The following is a 15,098-nucleotide window of genomic DNA, read 5'->3' as shown; positions in this document are numbered from 1 at the left end:
TCTATGTATGACTGAAATATTTGAAGCTAAATTAAACTTATTTCTTGAGTTTGTCTTGCGTAGTCCATATAACATCCCAAATGTTACCATTAATGCAAATGTGTCTGTGTCTCAGTGTGAAAGGTAAACATGATTAGGACATATCAGCACTCCCAAATTATGGGCTAAGCCTACTTAGGTGGATCATGAAAGTTTCCAGGGGGAAGAGGGAGAGACAGCAATCTGTGGTGAGGGGAATTGACAGCAAATGGCGATAAATTATGATTAGGGAAATCAACAAAGGGAGAAGTAGTGGCACAGTGGGAGAGAATTGGTAGTAACTGACAGTGGGCAATTGGTGGTGGGGGAGGGGTGTTCAGGTCACAAGCAGCAGCCCAGCCTGGGATCAAGTTAGCCCACTGTCATTAAAAAGTTGCCAACCTATTACACAAATGCTACTAATGTGTGACCAAAGTGCAGAGGGTGTAAGTAGGCACATCTACACAAATCACTAAATGTGCTGTAGAATTAATGTTTCTTAAATGGCACATTAGTGTCAGTTAGGGGTACATTAGTGTCACAATAGTGCCGGTTACTGAACATTTAGCTAGTACATGGTATTACAGGTACTAAACTTAATGTGCAGTAACCACAGTGCATTTGTAGACATGCCCAGTGTAGCCAGCTATAATGTGGTGAGGCAGCAACCCCCAAAATTTAGAAAATGCTGGGATATATGATCTTGTTTCTCTGTAGTGGATGGTCTCAACAGCTGTAATACACTACTACTTAAACATAAAAGAGCACTTTTTTCTGGCTTACACTGTTCATGTTTGCAATTTTTCCTAAATGATCTGAATGTGATTCCCATTGCTATGATGTATGTTTCTGTAAGTGAGGTGGTTCAGGTAAATAATGAGTATAAGGCAGCAGGAAACACAATATTGATGGGGTTCTCTAAAGTATAACACCCACTTCAGGGAAATAGTCACTGTAAATTAAACTATCAAACTATTGTCAAGCTCACTCCTTAGCAAAGCCATCCCTAGGGGTGTGCAGGACCCAGGGCATATCAGCCTGTGTGGGACTGGGGGGGTGAGGGTGGTGACAGCCCGCAGAAGCTGGCGGCAGTGGTGTGGGGGGAAGAGGGTGGCAAATGGCCAGACACAGTGGAGCAAAGTAGGGTAGCAGTGAGCAGCTGGAGCCAGCAGCACTCAGCGGCAACATAGCTGGTGGCACAAAGCAATGGTCGTACGTGGTGGCCACAGTGGGGCCTGTACAGAACTGCCTATGGGGCCCCCCAAAACTTGGGGCCCAGGGCAGTTGCCCCAATTCTGCCCCCATAGGGACGGCTCTGCTTCTTAGTATAACACAATACCTGATGGACAAGACACCTGTTAAATTTACTAATTCTACATCAATAAATTATATTCAACTAACAGTTCATTGCTTGTCTCAGAAAAAAAAAATATATATCCAAAATGTCTTACATGTCACACACACACACAACAGAGAGAAGAAAAATAAGAAAGTCATTAGCCCCACTCTGTGCCTAATGCATGAGACAAGTGACAGTATACTAGCTGGTCACAATGATTAGATAGGTGTTTTTCCAAATACAAAAACCAATTATTGTTCAGGTTTACATTTTATACATTCCTTTGATCAAAGTTTTCTGTGTTTCTGATATTGTAATTAAACAATGTAAAAGCAAACTGCAAAAAAGATCCCAAGATGCCATATTTCCTCTGATTTATTTCTCACTATTCATAAAAATTTCTCTGTAGGAATGATTAATTGAAAAGTGGTGTCAAAAGATATTGTGTATTGTGTATTGCAACTGTTTTTATACTTATGAGATCTGATCTTACTCCCACTGCAAAGTCAATGGGAGTTACATCATTGATTTCCATGGGATTGGAAGTGTCTTTCAGTCACACACTTGAAAAACCTCTGTGTTGAGTGTGACATATGTTGTAAAATTCATACTTCAACTGTTTCTTAGAAGAAGAGCCTGATCCTTCATTGCAGGAGTAATGTTGGACCCTAAACCAGTAGGGATTTTCTGGCAGCCAATTTTATTAATTTTAATTGTTTCCCAAAGGCACCTGAACTCCACAGATGAACAAGAATGGCAACCCAATCCATTTTATAGTTGACAGAGTGAAAAGAAAAGAGCTGATGAAGAAGTGATTCATCCTTTGCTAAAACAATTATTGTATTGAGCAATATTCTCTAAGGCTTTCTGGGAACTGTCGGGCTGAACTCCTCATATTAAGAACAATGATTTCTCAGGAAGGATAAGCTGGGGCCTATAGGCTTACTATTGAGTATTGCAGGAGTATATGGTCTTCACATGACTTAAAACTGCTCAACTAATTGTCAATATTGATAGCAAATAATCCATTTTCTTTCCTTCTGCTGAGATACCATTGTGACAAAGGAAGATAAGTGAGCTGAATTCTAGCCTGCACTAAGCACTTTGGGGGCTTAGTGTGGGTAGGCTTTACTGTAAATAATTATTGTAAATAGTTCCCTAAGTAGAAACTCTATATGCCCTTTTCACCCAAGGGGCAAATAGCAGTCTAGGCCTTAAAGTAGATCATAGAAACTGCTCTCTGTCTCCCCATGACACAATGTTTTAGTGCATTATGTGAGTGTTGTATCCAGATTAAGGCTATATCATTTTGCAACTGTTTGGTTACAGGAGTGGCTGATTAGGTTTGAGGAGAAGCAAGATTCTAAGAAAGTGGCAGAGAGAGAAAGTTCCAGGGAAGACAGAGACAAAAGAAATGGTCTTGGGGGTGTGTCTACACATGCATTTACTTTAGCTTAAATTTACTTTGGTGTAAACTACTCTGGTGTAAGTGGTTTTGGGCAGGTATCTACATATTCAGGGATTAGGGAGAAGATTTGAACCAAGTTTCCTGTAGCCCTGCAATGGGCTCCTGCCACTACTGGCGGGAGCTCCAGGTACCGACTGCAGGTGTCAGCACCCAGCAGCCATCTTTAAAAGCCAGCCACACTTGCTGCTTTCTGGCCAGCCCCGCAGCGTGCCCAGCATAGAGGCAGAACATGGCAGTTCTCTCCTTGCCCAATCTGCCACACCATGCCCTGCCACTGGCACAATGACCTGCTGTCTCCTGCTGGCTATGGTGCTGGCCCCGCTGGCCCCAGCAGCACCCCTCCCCGCCACCAAGGCCCCAGGAGAGCCATGCACCCACCAGCAGGGTCCAGAGCACCAGGCATGGGGGGCCTTAGATGACCACCTCCTCCAGCACTTCACAATCTAGCCCACCTGTACTGCTACCCACCCCCACCTACCTACCCCTTGCACCATACTCACTGCACACATGTCATAGTTTCATAGTTTCATAGTTTGTAGGGTTGGAAGGGACCTGAGTGGTTCATCAAGTCTGACCCCCTGCCATGGCAGGAAAGAGTACTGGGGTCAAATGACCCAAGCAAGGTGTTCCTCTAGCCTCCTCTTAAAGACCCCCAGGGTAGGAGCCAGCACCACTTCTCTTGGAAGTTGGTTCCAGATCCTAGCCACACTGACTGTGACGCCTCCTGATATCTAGTCTAAATCTACCCTCTGCCAGCTTGTGACCATTATTTCTTGTCACTCCTGGGAGTGCTTGGGGGAACAGGGACTCCCCCAGTGCCTGCTGGTCCCCTCTGACTAGTTTGAAAATGGCCACTAGATCCCCCCTCGACCTTCTCTTGTGGTGGCTGAACAGGTTCAGGTACCTTAGCCTCTCCTTGTAGGGCCTGCCCTGATGCCCCCTGATCATGTGAGTGGCCCTCCTCTGGACCCTCTCCATGTTGTCCACATCTCTCCTGAAGTGCGGTGCCCAGAACTGGATGCAGTACTCCAACTGCAGCCTGACCAGTGTCGCATAGAGGGGGAGGATCACCTCCTTAGACCTGCTTGAGATGCATCTGTGGATGCACGACAAGGTGTGGTTGGCCTTCCTGATCGTGTCCCCACACTGTTGGCCCATGTTCATAATGGCATCACTAATGACTCCAAGATCCTTTTCTGCCTCTGCACTGATGAGAAGGGAGTTCCCCAGCCTGTAGGTATGCTGCTGGTTCTTCCTCCCCAGGTGCAGTACCTTACACTTGTCAGGGGGTGCAGTACCTTGCATTTGTCATTGTGTCAAAAGGACAAGTCTTTATTTACATCAAATAGACCCCTCCTCCTCACTCCTTCCACAATGAACAGAGCCCTCCACCACCTACCTGACCCATCAACAATAAAAAGCCCTTTTCTCTGTGCAAACTATGTACAAAGTGTTTTTTTGTGGTGTCCTGGAGTGGGGGCATCTAGGGACCAGCACCCTCAGGTGACCAGCACCCTGGCCTCTGGCTGTTTCCCCAAGGGTCCAGAGGCCATGATGAGTTCGGTGGGCAGGGGACTCACCCAGGGCCAATGGCTACCAGTAATCCCCCAATGCAGGTAGCTCCCCATCTGGCAGGCAGTGTTCAGGACCAGCAGAATTGGTGTGCAGTCCTGGTCCCACCCCAGGCAGCTCTGACTCTGTGCCTGTGTGGAACTGGGGTGAGCAGTGGGGCTGGGCCCAGGCAAGAGACCTGAGTGGTGGGCCACCCAGGGTGGGGGCCAGGCCAGAGATTCCCAGTGGCTGGAGGTGGCAGAGGATTTCCTCCCAAGCCCAGGTGGAGGTCTGCTGCAGGGCTGTGGGTGACTGCCAGGGCGCATGTGGGGCTAGGGTTGGGAGCTGAACAGTGGGCATCATGAATACGGCTGCCAGAGCCTGAATGGTGTCCAGCACCTGACTGTCATCATTCATGGCCTGTAGTTCCCAGCGCAGGATGACATTCTGCTCCCACAGCTACTTGTTCTCCAAGAACTTGGCCCAGACCTCCCAGTTCACCTGGTCCTACATCTCCTCAGGCTGTTCCCTTGCCTCCTAATGCTGATTCTGCACATCCAGGCGATGTCTTCCACACACCAGGCAGGACTCTGGGTGCTGACCTCAAGCAGTCTGCTTCCCCTGGCTAATTCCCAGGGTGAGATAGGCCAGACTTCTGGCAGCACCTGCTGCTGTGGCTCCAGACCCCACTGCCTGCCCTCTCCTCCTGCAGGCCAGACACTTTCCTGTGCTGCCACCCAGCCCATGGCACCCATGCTCAGGGGGCATGGGGCTCCCAGATTCCTGGGATGAGGAGATGCCTGCACCTCCACCCTCCCCACAGGGGCTCTCTCTGGGGAGGTAGCCTGGGACTAGTTCCTCCCTGAACCTAGAATGTGCCCCTGCTGCATGTGTCATGTGATGTGCACAAGGAGTTGTTTGTGTGGGTTGAGGGGTGCCCAACCCACTACACCTTGCTACTGCTGATTGCCATGGTACCCTGGGTGCTCCCGAATACCTGGTATGGGACCATGAGCTATGACAGCCTGATAAGTAGGCTCAGGCTGCCCTGTGAGCTCCACCACTGCCTGGAGGGCTGCCTGTGGCTATGCTACACATCCCTGCCTCCCGCAGCCAAGGAAGACATCACCACCAGCATCAACGCATTCCTTGGTGTGTGAGAGGCCTGTGCCTGCCTAGCTGCTAGGGCTTGGGATGTTCAAATAATTTCTGCACTCTCTCCTGCCTCCCTGCATGCTGTGGAGAGGAACCCAGAGCCAGAGCAGTGTGGGTGAACCAAGCAGGAAGGTGGTTCAGAGCACCAGAGCAGTCTGGGTGAACCAGGCAGCAATGGAAAGGGCTCTCCCCCGAGTGCAGAGCTTACCATGTGGCTGGTGCTGGTCTAGCTGGTGGCTCTGCTCAGACCTGGCCAGCATTGATCTAGTTACGAGTAGTGTCCTCTGATGGATGGGCACACCATGAAGGCACCTGGCCCAGGCTCCTCCCACCCCCCATTCCCCCAGGAAGAATTGGTGCTACTGATGGCTGGTAGTGTTGTGACCAGCCTTGCCACATGCCTAGCCCTGGGGCTGTGGAGCTGGCAGGGCAGGCACTGGACAGGGCTTCCTAAACTACTCATGAAACCTGGAGCTGGGGGACTCAGCGGGACAGGCAACTGCACTTCCAAGGGGCCCTCTTCTGGTGATGTGTCACCATTGAGGCCAAGTTGGAGCAGGGGCTCAGGCAGGCTGTCCATGCTGCTAAAGATAGTACAGCTGTGGCTTGGGTCTCAGGGCACTAGGATGGCCATCAGTTGCTGCATAAAGGCCAGGGACTTACGGGTATGGTTACACCAATGATTGTGACCAGTTACGGTGACTCACAGTGCTCACAAGGTCTTGATCTTTATGCAGCACTGCTGCACCATCCGGTTGTGCCCACATTCTTGCATCTGGCCTGACAGAGCCTCATAAATGCAGGCATTGGAGCAACCTGCCTTGCTTGAATTGGCACTGCACTTCTGCCTCACTCTATAGTGCCACAAGGTCACCAGTCTCCTCAGTCCAGTTGGGGCCCCAGGTGGATGGCACAGGCCTGGGCATGGATATGGGCAAGGAGGAGGATTCTGTGCTGGGTCCCATGTCAGCTCTGCGAGCCTCTGTGTGGATGTCTCAGTGTTGCCAGCCTTGGGCAGCTGCCAGCAGTGCCCAGTGCAGAAGCACAGCAAGGGACTGGCAGCCCCATAGCAGAGACAATGTCCTGCAGCACCTGCAGGTGCAGGGCAGGCTGCTGTGGGGTGTGCTGCAGGCAGGTGGAGGCCCTGCTGGCCAGAGATTGCAGCAGCCTGCAGAACCCTGTAGCACTCTGCTGGCCAGGATAGCAATCTACTGGCAGCTGCTTGGTAGTGCAGTGCCAGGGAGCAGTACTAGGATGCTGGCCTGCCCATGGGGATACAGGGACCTGCAGTGCCCTCAGGCTCCCTGTCTGTGTGCCCCAGGACTCCAAATGTCTGCAGACTTTTAAAGAAACTTGCTCCTGGGTCACGCCTACACGTGTGCTACTGTTTAAATGTGCTACTTACATTTGCAAGTAGCAAATTTAAGTGGGATTAAGGGTTTTTACTGCACAGCAAGTGTGCTCATGTGTAGATGCATACACTTACTGTGCAGTAAACTACACTAATGCATAGTAATGAGTCTTGTGTGGCTTTGCCCAGGAAAGACAAAGTAAAGTCAAAGTGAGGACAGAGGGAATTGGAATGGCACAATAGAGACTGGTTGTTTTGAAGCAGAGTCTGCTGTTCTCTGTGGGACATTGTCACTCTGACCCCTCCTCTTTAAAAAAAGAAAACACTCCCTCTTGCCTGGGAGCTGGCAGGAAAAAAAGGAACTCACAGAGGTGGGGGTGTTATAGATCATCAAGGAAGTCAGGGACTGATAAGAGCTAGGGTCTCAAAGCCAGAGGCTTGCCCCCTGTTAAAGCACATGAGGGCTAGGAGAGGGAGCCCAACTAAGGCTACTTCCTGGGGGAGTCCCAAGGAAGAGCTTTTCCCTTCAAAGGGGCAGTTTGATGCTTTGTTGTGGCAGCCATGCTTTTTGATCATCTTGGTAACTGTTCTTCTGGCTTCCTTTGACATTCTTGTTCAATTACAGTGTTCATTTTAAAACCTTCTTATATAGGGAAATATATGTCAACTGCAAAAACCAAAAGATCAGATTAAAATTTAGTTTTCTGAGACATATTTACAGTTTACATGTTTAAGTTTGTTTGTTTCTTCAATGTTTAATTATAATAGGGCTGTACAACTGGTCCCAGAGAGGTTAACCTGTTGACCCTAGGCTCCCAGCCTGGGCATCGCTTCCACCCAGTTATTCCCATGCTGCTTCCGCCAGAATCCCCAGGCACCTGTTCTTCCTCCTGCTTCTGCTGGAGGTTCCCCGACTTCTTTACATTACAAATATTCTGGATATGGAAAGTAAATATATACATGTGTGTGTAATATATATATGTTATACTTCTTTTACATGCACAAAGGCTATTGCTGGGGGAGTGTATATTCTAATAAGTCAGACATTCAGATTCAAGTGGGTTTAAAGTCATGTCCTGTCCAAGCAGTAAAACACATATATCATGGGTGGAAAATCATCCAGTATTTTCCATACGCTCAGACACTTTCCATCTATATTTCATGAATGAATTACTCCTACTTTGAAAATGGTGACTATGGTTCTTCACTATGGCTGAGCAGTGTGTGAACTTAGTGCTGAGTAGTGTGCACAATATGGTATTACAGTTTGATGATTCCAAGCCACCAATCCCCCAATATATGTAAGAATAGAGGTGTCACACTCTAATTTATACAGCTGGTTCTCTTCAATGCCCACTGTAAAACTCCTCAGTTTATCACTGATATTATCCCTCCTCCGTCCTTATGCTAGGCTTGAATGTCAAGTGATAGATGAGGCAGCTCTCCCCACCAGCAAAACCACCAAAGAATTCTCAGAGGAAGTTTGCAGGTCTGGGTTGAGTTCAGCACCTTTAACCTTTCATTTCTCTCTCTCTCTCACACACTTAAGGACAAAAGACAGGGATAGCAAATGGTTAGTCATGTTTCACAGAGTAAAGTCCCATTTATTTAGGACAAAAATATTATGTATATTAAACAATAAACAACTTACCTACATGCTTGCCTGGTTATATCAATCTGTCATATAGGGCTTGACAGATACAGTTCAAAAGTATTCCAGTCTTATATCTGGTAAAAGAATCCCATCCCTAGACCCAAGCAATCTCTTGAGACAGTTTTGCTTCCTTTCTTTGCCAGGTTTTTCTTCTTGAACCAGAGAAAACTAGTATATTTTTCCCATAGAGGCTATGTTCCAAAGGGTTGGATTTCTGCATAACCAGCACAGAGAATTTTAATTAATTACCCCCTGGTATTTTTAGTTTCTGAACTTAATAGTGAATACAATCATCAGCAAAACTATAAAAGTAATGTATAAGTGTATGACACTGATCTAGTAGCATTCAGATTCTCCCTGTGGCCACAGAGTCCAGCATTCCATGACAGTTGTCCTAACTATTTTATGCTCCCAATGCATTGCATCTATCATACAAGCAGCTAGCTTTTCACTCCATATTTTATCCATATAAGAATTTCTCTAATGGCTTTGCACATCATTGTGGTGCCCTGTGTCAAATAAGTTCTTATTAAGATTCACAAATTACAGACTGATACAATAATGTCAAGGATTTGCTTATTAACATCTTCATAATACTGACTACCAGAACAGTTATTATAGTTTTCTCAGTGTTCTGTATTATTAATGCTAACAGCTGCAACTCTTGCATGCTGGAGTAGTCTGAGCTGAGACTTACCATATTTTGACATATGACTAGTTAACCTAGGTTCAAATCTGGTAAGGCTTGTAAAAAGTGTTAAATTACTGAGGACAGTTGAGAGAGAGAAAAGAAGCTTTTCCTTGGCCTAGTGAATGCTCAGCTACTATAGTGATAACAATAGATATACACAGACAGACAGACAGTTAGATTGCTAAATAGTAAATGGAGACTTTTTTCTCAAAGAAGAATCAGAAGCTTGTTCTGAAGTAACAATGCAAATGCAGGGAGCATACAAGACAGCAAGGAAGAGATAAAAGTGATTAAATGATAGATATTATAATAATATAATGTGTTTTATTGAAAATGGATAAATATTTATGATAGCTGGAATGCTAATATACTGTAGGTAGGAACAATATATGGATATAGGGAGGAGATACAGTCACTACAAGGTAGACTCAAGAAGAATGTTGCAAAAGTATTTAGATTAGGATTTTCATTGCATATGCCTAAAGGCATGAGGCATATGCAATTCCCATTGAATTTAATAAGAGCTGTATTGCCTAAGTCCTTTAGGCTATTTTGTACACTGCACTCTCAAATGCCAGGGAACTATACAAATCCAAAATGAAGAGTGTGGTGGTTCAGTTTTTTAGGTAAAGTCAAAAGGAATTAAAAACAAAGAAAAATGACAGATGGTATATGACTACAGACCTGCAGGAATAAAAATTTCTTGGACCAAATCTCAAGGTACTCAAAACCACAAGACACCATACATAAGAGAGGGATTATCTCTTAGAAACCAAACACTGCCAACCATGCACCAACTAGAGGAGAAGCCATCCTTGACCTACTTACAAATAGAGAGAAATTGATTGAAAATGTGAGAAAAATAGGGAAATGTGGGACCAGTGACAATGAGCTACTTGAATCTAGTAAAGTAATTAATGAGCTCAGAAAACACAATGGTATAAGGCTACTAGATTTCAAGAAAGAAAAATAAGCTCAAATGCACAGCAATGAGAAACCAGGCCAATTGCTGGACAGATGCCCAGGACACTAAGGGTGAGGAAAACCTCCCAGGACATTTCACTTTGGGACTGTGGAACTATTAGGGGTGAAGCTCCTCCAGCCAAACCAACACAATTTTGTACACGCTTTCATTATCCCTGCATCTATCGTTCTGCTCCCTTTCTTGTTCAGTCTCTCTCCACTCACTTTCCCAACCATTCAACTGCATAGTTTAGGACTTGTTGTGAAATGTTCACTTGGAGTAGTAGTGCTGATCACATCCCCAAAAAGGACCACAATCTGCACCCAATTATCTGAAGGGTAGAGGAATCACGAGCAATAATCACCCAAGGTCTAACAAGAATAAGGTTTTACAGGCAAAACTATTATCAAAATAATTAATTTTGCAATTTTTGTTGGTGAAGACCATGCTATAGATTAAACAAACACTGATGTAAGTAAATGGTTTTATGTGATAATGAAGTCTAGCCTTTTAAATTAATTTAGGCAATGAATTTGAAATCTATTATATGCATTGCAAGATGAACGAAGGTCTGTAAACTAAGAGTGAGATACTCCTTTTCATTCTAGGTACTATGCACCATTGAAGGAGCTGGGGTAGAGTAAAGATCCCAAAAGCTATATATATTTTTAAGGTCGAGAGAGGATTCCCCCAGCATATACCAACATAGCTGCCTCCTGAAACTCCCTCACAAGCTTGGGCTGGGAGGAGAAAGGGCATGGCAGGATTGTAGAGATTCTAGAGAGTGCTGTTGCCAATAGGCTTCCATAATTTAGAATCTCCCTGTAACTATTCAGACCTAGATAAGACTTACTTTAATATTCCTGTTCAAAAGCTAAATAACACATAAGCAAAATATGAAGAACTTACTAGAAAGGCATACAAAAATATTACACAGGGTGCTAACAAGTATGGAAATGAAATACTAAAAATGACCTAGACACTGAAACAAATTTCAGAAATGGAAATACTCTAAAACTTAAAAACACATTGCGTGACAGGGGTGTAGGTTTTAGCCATGTTGGCCTAAGGACATAGCCTGACAAGGTTCTTTGGGTAAATCCAATATCTTTTATTAGACCAACTCAAATAGAAGAATTTTTCCTACTTTTGAGTTGGTCTAATAAAATATATCAGATTTACCAAAAGAACCTTGTGTACATTGGATGAGACACTTGACACACTGTAATATAGCTGTAATTAGGAAAAATAGCAGATAACAAATCAAGTAAGAATTTTCAATCTGATATGTGGTCAAGATAGGCAAATATAGGCTGAGTATAAGCATTCAGTTGAACCAGTTGAAAGTACAGCCACTTAGTTTAAGCCATTTGAAATTCAATTAGATGAAAGCTGTACAAGTGTTCAAAGGGCTGCCTATCAGGGCTGTGCAAAGCTTCAGTCCCTGATTCAATTAAGTAAAGAGTCTCCTCAATTCAGTGGTCGAATCTCTGAATCTGAATCAAATCAGGTGTCCCTTTAATCTCTCCAAATCAAATCAGAACCCTTCAAATCTATTTGGAGAGATTCGGAAAGATTTGGTGACTCGGACATAGACGCAGCTTTAAATGTTTTTTCTACTTACCTCAAGGTACCAGGTGGCTTGTCAATGCTGTGATGCTGGGGTGGGTCGAGCATCCCACAGGAGTGAGGGTGGGCTCCCCAGCGCACTCAGCAGCAGACCCAGAAGTGGACCAGAAGCACTTCCAGTCCACTTCTGGGTCCACCAGGGAGCATGCGGAAGGGCCTCCCACACCCTCCCAGCTTGGCAACTGGTGCCTCCTGGGTCTCAGGGGGCACCAGGGGTCCCCCTGCAGATGATCACTGAGCTGGAGAAGCATGGGGAGGCCCCCCAGCATGCTCCCCAGTGGACCTGGAAGTGGATCGAAAGTACTTCCAGTCCACTTCTAGGTTCAATGCTGACCATGCGGGGAGCGCTCCCCACACACTCCTGTGGGACGCTCTGCCCCAGCATTGCAGCGTTCACAAGGCACACCTGGTACCTCGAGGTATGTAGAAACAACATTTAAAGCTGTGTCTATGGACAAATTGCTGATTCTCTGAATCAGCATCAAATCTTCGGATTCAAATTTGAATTGAATACACCGCGTTTCTAACACCTCTACTGCTTATGTGCTCCACAGACAGCCTGCATGGCTGATGGCACCCCATCTGGGGGTCTCATAGCACACATCTCAGCATGCTTTGTAGGTTTCCCTATCTACCTGGAAACAGGTGACAGCAGTCAAGAGCTCTTGTCAGGGCTGATTGACTGATGGTACTGAGGGACCACGTACCCCCTAAGCACCAAGAGTGGGTTTGTTGCCTTTTGAAGCTAGAGCTCTAGTCACATTCAGGGGGCTTTTATGGCCAGGGTGGGGGCATGCTTTCCCTGCCATGTTACTCTGGCTCTGGCCATAGGCAGCCTTGCCATCATGACCAGGGCTCAGGGTTCTCACCTCTCAGGAGGAAACAGAGTGGGGAGGTGGATGGAGCTTCAGAGCCCTGCACCCCGCACATGAAACTGTAGGCTCCACACTGCTTCTGAGAAGAAATCCACCATAAGGACTCTGAAGTGCCATGGAGGGGAAGGAGGAAGACTAGAATCCCTGCCCATGACACACAAAAGAATGTTTTTGTACCACCCCTAACCCTAAACCTAACCCATAGCACATCAACCCTCATGCTTGTACCTTGCACAAAGGACTGCAAGCATGGGCCTGTCAAGTGCCGTAGGGAAAACCCCCGCCCCGCCAGGCCCCGCAGCACATTAAACCACATGTTTTCAGGCTCATGGTAGAGGTAACATTGAAAAGCCTGGGGCCAGTTGGGGGCACTGGGAACTGTAGAGAAGGTCCAGGCTTTTCCAGCTTCTCAGCTGTCAGGGGTGGGAGTTTGCTCTGTACCACACATTTCATCTTCATTAAATGTAACATTTGTACTTAGCCATAGTTTATACATATGGTGGCATCACATCACAGAACAAGAAATTAGAGTCCTTCTCTTCATAAGTGTGAAGAGTGTGACTGCAACTAGGACTCTTCATTCCATTTTTATAATGATGATGAAAACTCACAGAGAGAACCATGATATAATATATTAGTCATATTTAACTTATATTAATATAAGTTCTGTCCCAGGCACAATGTGTGTGTGTGTGTGTGTATGTGTTTTGGAGTATTTTCATTTTTACACTTTGTTTCAGTGTCTAAGTTATTTTTAATATTTTGCTCCCATACTTATCAATAGATCTCACATATTTCTCTTCTCTTCCCTTAAAGAGAAAACTGGGTCATCCAAGCCCAGCTGGGCTGGTGCCACACTCTGTTTCCCACCTCACACACACACCTTCTCTCTCTCAATCTCTCTCTTTCTCCATCTAAAGTAGGTTACAAATAGATAAATGAGAAACTTTTAAAATAGCATATTTTAATTCTTGATATATATAATAGGTTAGAAATAGATTAACAAGAAATAGTATATGCAGCATGTGCTAGATACTAGGCTTTCCTCCCTCCCAGGGCATGAACCTTTCACTAGAATACAGTCACATGTATTCTTGTACCATCTCATTCTGGGTTCCTGATCCCTTTCTTCTGGGATGCTGGGTAGGCAAGGTTCAACAGGAAAGCTTCAGGGTGCTTCAGCTCTACCTCACTCATACTTGGATGGTTAGAGTGCTTTTGCTGGGAAGTTGAAGATATTAATTTAAATTCTTCTGACTGAGGCAGGCCTAGAATGTCCAACTTTGTGTGAAAGGGTCCTAACCACTAGGCTACTGCATGTCTTCATCCAGTCTCTTGTTGTATTTTTTCTGTGATTAAAGATTGATGGACATAGCTGGCATTTAAGTGCTCTCCAGGTAGATCATAACAGAGTTATGTGAAGTTTAAGTGAAGGTATGTATCTAAATGGAGTCTTCTGACCAAATTCATACTCCTACTGGACATTAAAAACCATATACTAAATATAAGCAATGGGTTTATGGATCATCACAACCCACCTGCTATCTCTGCTACCTCTGCTATTGTATTTGTACTTTAGAGGTAATAATGACCCTTTTCCTTCTTAATGGTCTTGTTCTTCTACTCCGTAGGTCATCTATTCTACATTTTTTTGGAGGGAGACACTCCTGATAAAGTCTCTTTGCTCCTACTTTACAGCAATCCTCCATTCCTTCTGTAATGCAGAATGCTTCAGTGTGTACAGTAAAAGCTTGGTTATCTGGCATGAGTGGGGAATGCGGGATGCCGGTAATCTAAAAATGCTGATAACCTGAGTCAGCATTTTTTGGCCAGATGGGGGGAGGGGTTTGCACGCGAAGTGGTGGCAGCGCAGGGTGCTGGGTGGCAGCTGCGGCAGCCACGTATGTGCTTCCTCCCCACCTCCCACTAGCTGTAGCCAGACAGAAATTCTAGTTAGTGGAGCATGCCAGTTACTAAAATGCTAGTTAACACAGCTTTTACTGTAGTACTTTTGGTTTATCTACTATTTAGCTTAAGGTATATCTGCTTCTCTCCAGGACTTGAGGAAATTTGATAAACTTCTCTCCCAGCTATACAGTCTGTCCAATAAAATATAACACGAAAGAAATCTTTGCCCATATATAATCTATATGCTGTTGTTTTGGAATATAGCATGACCTGCACAAAATGATTATGGAGTTATCTCATTGTTTCTCAAGCTTACAGAACAGTAATACATTTATATTTTTTTCTTAAAAACAAACAAACCAAACCCATGTTTTCAAAGAATCCATCGTCAGTCATTAAAGAACAATTCAAGAGTTCATCTTGTGAACTTCTGAGTACTTTCAATACCCACTGGGCATATCTACATGAGATGTTTACTGTGCAGTTGACTAATTA

Source organism: Alligator sinensis, unplaced genomic scaffold (assembly GCF_000455745.1).
Source record: "Alligator sinensis unplaced genomic scaffold, ASM45574v1 scaffold33_1, whole genome shotgun sequence".
Taxonomy (NCBI): Eukaryota; Metazoa; Chordata; order Crocodylia; family Alligatoridae; genus Alligator; species Alligator sinensis.
Note: the sequence above shows the minus strand (reverse complement) of the source record.